The 8,636-nt window shown below is 40.4% G+C and overlaps 1 pseudogene; it reads right to left on the bottom strand.

Annotated features, from left to right (window-relative positions):
- Window positions 1-7,617: 7,617 nt before the first annotated feature.
- On the bottom strand, window positions 7,618-8,270 carry LOC118583079 (annotated as a pseudogene).
- Between the last annotated feature and the right edge of the window lie 366 nt (window positions 8,271-8,636).

Below are 8,636 nucleotides of genomic sequence, written 5' to 3'. Positions count from 1 at the left end.
GAAGGACAAACACTGTATGTACTCACTCATAGTAGGATACTAGATGTAAAACAAAGATGACTAGACTGCTACACAACTCCAGGGAGGCTACCTCGAAAACAGGACCCTAGGAAAGACACAGGGATCGCCAATGACAGAGAAATGGATGAGATCTACATGAACAACCTGGATGACATTGGGAGTAATGAAGGGCAAGGTTCGAGGGAAAGAAAGCTTAGGGGAGCAGGAGATCCCAGCTAGATCAAGAACAGAAAGGGAGAACAAGGAATAACAGAACCCATGGCTGATATGTAAAATTAAAACACATATAATAAATTTTAAAAAGAAAAAAGAATACTTTATTTCATAAAATTTAAAATTTTAAAATAAAATGAAATGCAAAAAAATACCAACAAAACAAAGGAAATCATTGATTTTGACAAAGATGAATGTGATGGTGGTAGTGATGATCTTTGCAATTTTTATCAAATCTTGTATGTGTGTTTCTTTATGTGTATATGTACACTTATGGGGTAATCTGCTTGTGGTTGCAGATATATTCGCAGGTATGCTCATCTGTGTGTTCATAATAAACAAATGTTTTAATAACTATGTATTTCTATAGTCATTTAAATGAAATTATTTCTACAATGGAAAAATTCTCTGATTTCAAAATTCAAATTAAAGATAACCATGAAGATACATTTCTATATCCAACAATTAGGCTGGAGATCTATTTTATTTAAAGAATACTACTTTGCTAAAAAGCTTTATTTAAAGTAACCCATGCATTTTCTTCACGACAGCACTCTGCTCTGCTAGTATGTACAGATTCTTAAATTTTCAATTTCCTGCATGGTACATAAAAATCTTGCAAGTCACTACTTCAACTTAACAGCAAAACTGGAATATCAACAACTTCTTATAGTCAGTCACTGAACAAGCAGTTCTACAAGCTATCAAGGTAGAGAGATTGATGGGTGAGTTACAGATAATCACAGTTCACTGTGAGAAATCCACATGGAGCCATATCCTTAGGTAAGAAAATGCACTTTTAAGATAACCAAGGAATGCTCAATCTCACTAGGACACATGCTCAACTATGCTCATATCAGCACTATTTGTAATAGCAAGAACCTGGAAACAACCTAGATGCCTCTCAACTGAAGAATAGATAAAGAAAATGTGGAACATACACATAATGGAATACTACTCAGCAGTTAAAAACAATGATATAAAGAAATTTGCCATCAAACGGATGGAATTAGAAAATATCATCCTGAGTGAGGTAACCCAGACTCAGAAGAACATAGTATGTACTCACTTATAAGTGGATACCAGACATGAGGGAAGGGTAGCCAGACCGCAACCCATACCTCAAGAGAAGCTAGCTAACAGGGAAAGACCCTAGGAGGGACACATGGATGACCCAGCAAAGGAGAAGTGGATGAGATCTACATGAGCAGACTGGGTGTGTGTTGGGGGTGTGGGGAATGAGAACATAGGGAAATGGGAGGGTTAAGCTGGAACAGGAACAGAGTGGGAGGGCAGAGAGGGAGATACCATGATAGATGAGGACATCATGGGAAAAGGAAGAGGAGAGGCAGGGTGCTGGGGAGGCTCTCAGGAATCCACAAGGATGATACCACCTTGGACTGCAGGCAGTGGTCCAGATGGTACCTGAACTGGTCTACTCTGGTGACCCAGTCTAGAGAATACCCTAACTATCATCATAGAGGCTTTGTCCAGTGACTGATGGAGGCAGATACAGCGATCCATCGCCAGGCACCAGGCTGAGCTCCAGGAATCCAATCAATGCGAGAGAGGAGGGATGCTGTAGCCAGGGAATGCTGAGATCATGACAGGAAGAATTGTAGAGATGACCCGCCACACTAGTGGAAGCCATGAACTGTAGACTAGTGACTGTGAAGCCTCCACGGGCCTGGACTAGACCCTGTGGATACAGAAGATGGTTTTTTGGCTCAAACTGTTTGGGGAACACAAAGGCAGGGGGATAGGGAACAGTCCCTGGTGCATGGGTAAGCTTTTGGGAATCCTGTGCCTATGGTGTGGTGCCTTATGCAGCCTTGTGAGGGCCTTGGATCCACCTAGGTTCAATGTGCCAGGTTCTGCTGATTCCCCATGACTGACCTTGATTTGGGGGATGTGGGGATGTGGGGTGGCTTGTGAGGGAGGACTGGGTAATGGGAGGAGGGAGGAGGTGGGATCTCTGGGTGGTAAATAGAGTGAGTAGCAAATTTCTTAATAAAGAAAAATGGAAAAGAAAAAAGAAAAATAAAGAAATACAACAAGGCCTAAACATAGCGGGATGTGTTTAGAAGCACATATGAGTGCACAGAGACTAAGTAAACATGCACAGAGCACACATGGGTCTACAGTTGATGGGTCCTAGAGCTGAAAAAGTGGACACATGCCCCCAATCCCTAACCCAGAAGCAATATCCAATTGATAACCACTTGCAAGTGGAAATTAAATTTTCTCCAAGGAAATCTCACTGGGGAAACACTACTCTCAAGGGTATGCTGCATGCACAGCAGTAGATGGCCAAAAGAAAACATACTCAATGACCTTTCTGCAATTTCCCTTGTCTCATAATGTCATGTCAGGACTTTTTTGCCTATTTTTATTACATTAAATGTATTTTCATTGTATTTTAAATTAATTAATATTTACCTTACAAGTCTTTTGTATATATGACTTTTGGTTTTGTGTTTGTAAGAGGTTCCTAAGTATGCAAACCAATGGGATTCTAAGTCTATATCTGTTCCTTGTGTCTTTTCTTGGATTTCCTTCCTTTTGACTGTTGGTTTTGTCCTATTTTGTTTGTTTTATCACATTATATTTTATTATTATCTCTTAGATGCCTATTTGTTTTCTAATAAGATGCAATGTTTGAGTAAATCAGGATAAGAGAGGAGGTAGAGAAGAATGGAAAACCATAACCAGAATCTATTATAAGAATAAAATCTATTTTCAATAAAAGGAAAATAAAAGAATATAACCAGGTAAGTGTGTAGCAATACCCAACTTTAAAGCACAGATACAAACGTGGAGAAAGAAAGAAAAAGTCAAAACAGAATATAGGAATGGGTATAGTGACTGAATCTTACATGAAATCTTGAAAAATATTGCAATTCTTAAAATACCAACATTATTTTGTCTTATTAATTACAGTTCCTCGTACTCTAAGGGTTCTAACTTCACACAAAGACAACTCAGGTATTGGGGAAGACAGTATTAAAATTTTAAATATTAAAAAAATATAATGAAATGTAATATTTAATATTCATTTGAGGAAATGTTCTATGAATAAGATAAAGACATTTGACAAATTTATGGCTTTTTGACAGTGATTTATATTTTCTAGAATCTTGGAGCTTAAAAAATTACATGGAATCAGTAAGTACAGCAAAATTCTAGAAGAACTGTGCAATATTTTCAAAGTAATAATTACTGATAGAAGAAGTATTTTATACCCATCATCATACATGCAAGACTACTAAAATTACTGCTAGAAAAACATGTCAAGCTGGGCAGTGGTGGCACATGCCTTTAATCCGAGCACTCAGAAGGCAGAGCCTGGCAGATCTCTGTGAGTTTGAGGCCAGCCTGGTCTACAGAGTGAGTTCCAGGACAAGCACCAAAACTACACAGAGAAACCTCGTCTCAGAAAAAAAAAAAAAAGATAGAAAGAAAAAAAGAAGAAGAAAAAGAAAATTGTATCAATTCAGAACAGTTTTGTGCTGCAAATTACTCAAATTCTTAAATTAGGATATATGGGCATAGATTGGTATTCCTGTAACAGTATTACCTTTCACGTGTCAGACCTAAGGCCTTTTCTACCTTGATGCACCTGCCTCCATGCATGCCTTTGCACATATTCTCCCAAAGGGACCACAGTTCCATTCACCTGCCTCCATGCTTGCCTTTGCACATACGCCCCACGTAGGGAACACAGCTCCATTCACCTGTGTCCATGCATACCATCGCACATATCCCAAGAAAAGGACGGCATATTCATTTACCTGCTTCTATGCATCTCCTTGCACAAGCCAGAGAAAGGGACCACAGATTCATGTACCTGCCCTAATGCATGCTATTTATTGCACGACCCGAGAAAGAGACTACTGTTCCACTCATTACAGCCAAATTATCATTGGTAGGGGTCAGAAAGCCAGAGTCATCTTCACAGTAAGATAGTATGAACTGCTTTGCAAATTGTTTTAATTTGTATCTTCTTGAAGAACTTGGTAAACTGAGCAAAGGTATTTGTATTGTTCATTGGGAAATATCGTCTTTTCTCTGTTTCAATTCTCTTCTGAAATTTATTACACCAGGAGGTCACAATATTGTGATAAATTAGTAGTCTTGGCCACAAAACAATAGAATAAAATCCTCCCATTCCATTTAGGTTTTTAATGATGAATTATGGCAAACTATAGCTGAAATCTAACAAACATGACTGTATGATGATGATCCTAAATTATTTTCTAATGTACTCTATGGTCAGAAAAACAGAGAAGGTTGATTTGTCTTATTTTGTTGGATTTGCGACAGGATCTTACTATGAGTAGCAAGCTGATTTCAGGGTCATTAAAGTGATCATCATATTACCTGGCTAATAGTTTTCATCATGGCTGTATAGCTTTAGCTTCTGTACATACTGCTCTCTCAAACAGAATGGAGCACAGTAAGCACATGATCAATATGCAGTGAGTAGATAAGGACTTGAGATAGAGTAATAATCATATAAAGGGGACTCCTTTACTTTTCTGTATATAATTAAAAGATGAAAGATGTAAAAGCAAACGTGTGTATATGTTTAGTTACATAACAGGAATGCATTCATGTATGTGCATGGAATTAAAAGGTTACAAAATGTGGTAGGAACAAAGCAGAGAATTAGGTGACTGAAATTATCTTATGGTAGTGCACTTACCAATAACTTAAATATTTATTTCTCTTATATTCATTTCATATGCCTGGCTACTACCAATAATCAGAATAAAATAACATTTAAACCTGAAAAAATCCTAATCACATAAAAAAAAGTCTATACAGAGTGCACTACAGTGATCCACATGCTATTTCAAAATTCTGAAGATATTCAAGGCTATGTGGGTGAATAAGTGAAGTCTTTCATTGATAATAGTGATTTTTCTGTGTTTGTTAGTTTGTCCATTTACAGTTATATGACATACAAAAAGCACACATATATTTAAATTTTGCAGATAGATACATATGTGAAAAATACAGACAGTTGCAAAACCTATATATTGTTAGTATTCATAAGTATCCATCTGCATTTATTTCACAGTATTAAATGACAACAATCTAAAGTATTTTGTGGAAATATCAATATAAAGTCAATGAGACAATCTCACCTAATGGTATCTCTGAGTAAACTTCAATATAAAAAGTGGAAACTGAATTATTCTGAAATTCACCAAATAATTTCTTTATGGCTTTTAGAATTTCAATAATTTTTTTTGCAAAAAAAACCCCTCAATTTAAAAGAATTTCCTTTAAGGTAACATTTTCCTTTTATTTTATTTTATAATTTAATTTAATTTTACATATCAGCCATGGATTCCCTTGTCCTCCTCCCATGCCCCCCCACCTCCACTTTCCCCCAAGCCCGCCCCCCCTTCCTATCTCCTCCAGGGCAAAGACATCCCCTGGGGATTCAGCTCAACCTGGTAGATTCAGTCCAGGCAGGTCCAGTGCCTTCTTCCCAGGCTGAGCAAAGTGTCCCTGCATAAGCCAAAAAGATTCCAAACAGTCAGCTCATGCACTAAGGACAGGTCCCAGTACCATTGCCTGGATGCCTCCCAAACAGTTCAAGCTAATCAACTGTCTCACTTATCCAGAGGGCCTGATCCAGTTGCGAGCTCCTCAGCTATTGGTTCATAGTTCATGTGTTTCCATTAGTTTGGGTATTTGTCCCTATGCTTTTTCCAATCATGGTCTCAACAATTCTCACTCATACAATCCCTCCTCTGTCTCACCAATTGGACTCATGGAGCTCCACCTGGGGCCTGGCCATGGATCTTTGCATCCATTTCCCTCAGTCATTGGATGAGATTTCTAGCATGACAGTTAGGGTGTTTGGACATCCATTCACCAGAGTAGGTCAGTTCAGGCTTTCCCTCAACCAATGCCAGTAGTCGACAATGGAGGCATCTTTGTGGATTTCTGGGGACCTCTCTAGCACTTTGCTTCTTCCTATTCTTATGTGTTCTTCATTTATCATGGTCTCTTATTCCATGTTTTCCCTCTTTGTTCTTGATCCAGCTGGGATCTCCTGTTCCCCTAAGCTCTCTTTCCCACAAACCCTGCCCTTCATTACCACCACTCACATCCAGGTTGTTCATGTAGATCTCTTCCATTTCTCTGTCATTGGGTGATCCCTGTGTCTTTCTTAGGGTCTTGTTTTCTAGGTAGCCTTTCTGGAGTTGTGAGTAGCAGGCTAGTCATCTTTGTTTACATCGAGTATCCTCCTATGAGTGAGTAATACCATGTTTGTCATTCTGAGTGTGGGTTACCTCACTCAGGATGATTTTTTCTAGTTCTATACATTTGCCAACAAACCTCATGATGTCATTGTTTTTCTCTGCTGAGTAGTACTCCATTGTGTATATGTACCACGTTTTCTTTATCTGTTCTTCAGATGAAGGGTATCTAGGTTGTTTCCAGGTTTTGGCTATTACAAACAATGCTGATATGAACATAGCTGAGCAAGTGCCCTTGTGGTATGATTGAGGATTCCTTGGGTATATGCCCAAGAGTGGCATAGCTGGGTCTTGGGGGAGATGAATTCCCAATTTTCTAAGAAAGCACCATATTGATTTCCAAAGTGGCTGTACAAGCTTGCATTCCCACCAGCAGTGGAGGAGAGTTCCCCTTGCTCCACATCCTCTCCATCATAAGCTGTCTTCAGTGTTTTTGATCTTAGCCATTCTGATAGGTGTAAGGTGGGATCTCAGAGTTGTTTTGATTTGCATTTCCCTGATGTTTAGGGATGTTGAGCAATTCCTTAAATGTCTTTCAGCCATTTGAGCTTCATCTGTTGAGAATTCTCTGTTTAGTTCTATAGCCCATTTCTTAATTGGACTATTGGGCATTTTGATGTCTAATTTCTTGAGTTCTTTACATATTCTGGATATGAGCCCTCTGTCAGATGTGGGGTTGGTGAAGACCTTTTCCCATTCTGTAGGCTGTCACTTTGTCTTGTTGCTTGTTGACTGTATCCTTTGGTCTACAAAAGCTTCTCAGTTTTTTTTTTTTTTGGGGTGGGGGTGGGGGCAATCAAATCAAGTGTTTATTGAGTGCCTGTTATGCGCTAAATATTGTTCATAGAATAAAACAAGGAGCCCTGCCCTCATGGAGCATACAGTCTACCATGTATTACCACTTCACCTGCACACTGCTTTGACCCTGGGCAAGTCACTGCACCTTTCTGCCCAATGGGGTGAAAGGAGGCTGGGCTCAGGAGACACTGAGCCAGGTGTACTGCAGATGCGGACCAGGACACCACCCTACCCCACCACCCAGACAGCAGAGAGGGCTGGAGGTGGATTTTTAATAATCAAGTACAATGAGGAGAAGGAGAGGGAGCTATACCAGCTGCTGCTGCTGCTGCTTGGTGACGGCCTTATTGGCCAGGTCCTTGGCCTTCTCTGTAGCTGCCAGGGATGTCTCCTTTGCTTTCTCTTTGGCTTCTTTGGCTGTCTCAACAAGTGTTTTGGAAGGAGCCTCACCTTGTAGCTTGGCCAAGATGTACTCAAAGCCCTTCATTGTCTTGGTCACATTGCTTTTGAACTGGGCAAGACCAAATACCTGGACAGCTCTAGAGACACCAAATAAGCTAGAGGAATCCCAGGCTTCCCTGTGGATTTCAGTACAGCCGCTGTTGTCAGGGTTCACACAGTAAACACAGCGCTCCTCCACCACCATCAGCCGGGCATGGTTGATGTTCCAGGTGAAGGTGGTCATGGTCGGATTCTGTGGGTCCACAACAGAGTCCTCCAGGATGTACACCGAGTGAGCAACGTTGGCAGGAAACAGTTGCTCTGCCCAACGTGGCATCCTATTGTTCTTGGTCAGAAGTCTCCAGGACAGCAGCTTCTGGTCTGGGGTCAACTCCCGGTGTACTATGTCTTCTGTTAAGACATGTTTGCTCTAGGGATTCGGTACCGTTGCCAGAAGGCAGCAAACACTTGGTCCCAAGAACATCAGAGCATGCTCTGGCCCAAGAAATACTTCTCCATCATCCAGACCCGGTTGGGCTCAGCACCCATGCAGCATCAGGGTGGAGAGCCCAGGGATAGGGGGGGGGGGCAGGTAGCTCAGTGCATGCCTGCCAGATTCACAGTTCAGTTGCACGGAGCCACGCCCAGGTCCCTACCACCTCCATGAGAGACTATAAGACCAAGTTTCTCAGTTTTAAGAGGTCCCATTGATTGATTGTTTCTCTCAGTGTCTGTGCTACTGATGTTATATTTAGAAAGTGATCTCCTCTGCCAATGAGTTCAAGACTACTTCTTACTTTCTCTACTATCAGGTAAAGAGTAACTGAATTTATGTTGAGGTCTTTGATCCACTTGGACTTAAGTTTCGTGCACAGTGACAGATAT

The sequence above is a fragment of the Onychomys torridus genome, chromosome 4 (genome assembly GCF_903995425.1).
Source record: "Onychomys torridus chromosome 4, mOncTor1.1, whole genome shotgun sequence".
Lineage (NCBI taxonomy): Eukaryota > Metazoa > Chordata > Mammalia > Rodentia > Cricetidae > Onychomys > Onychomys torridus.
This window is presented reverse-complemented; position numbering and strand designations above follow the sequence as displayed.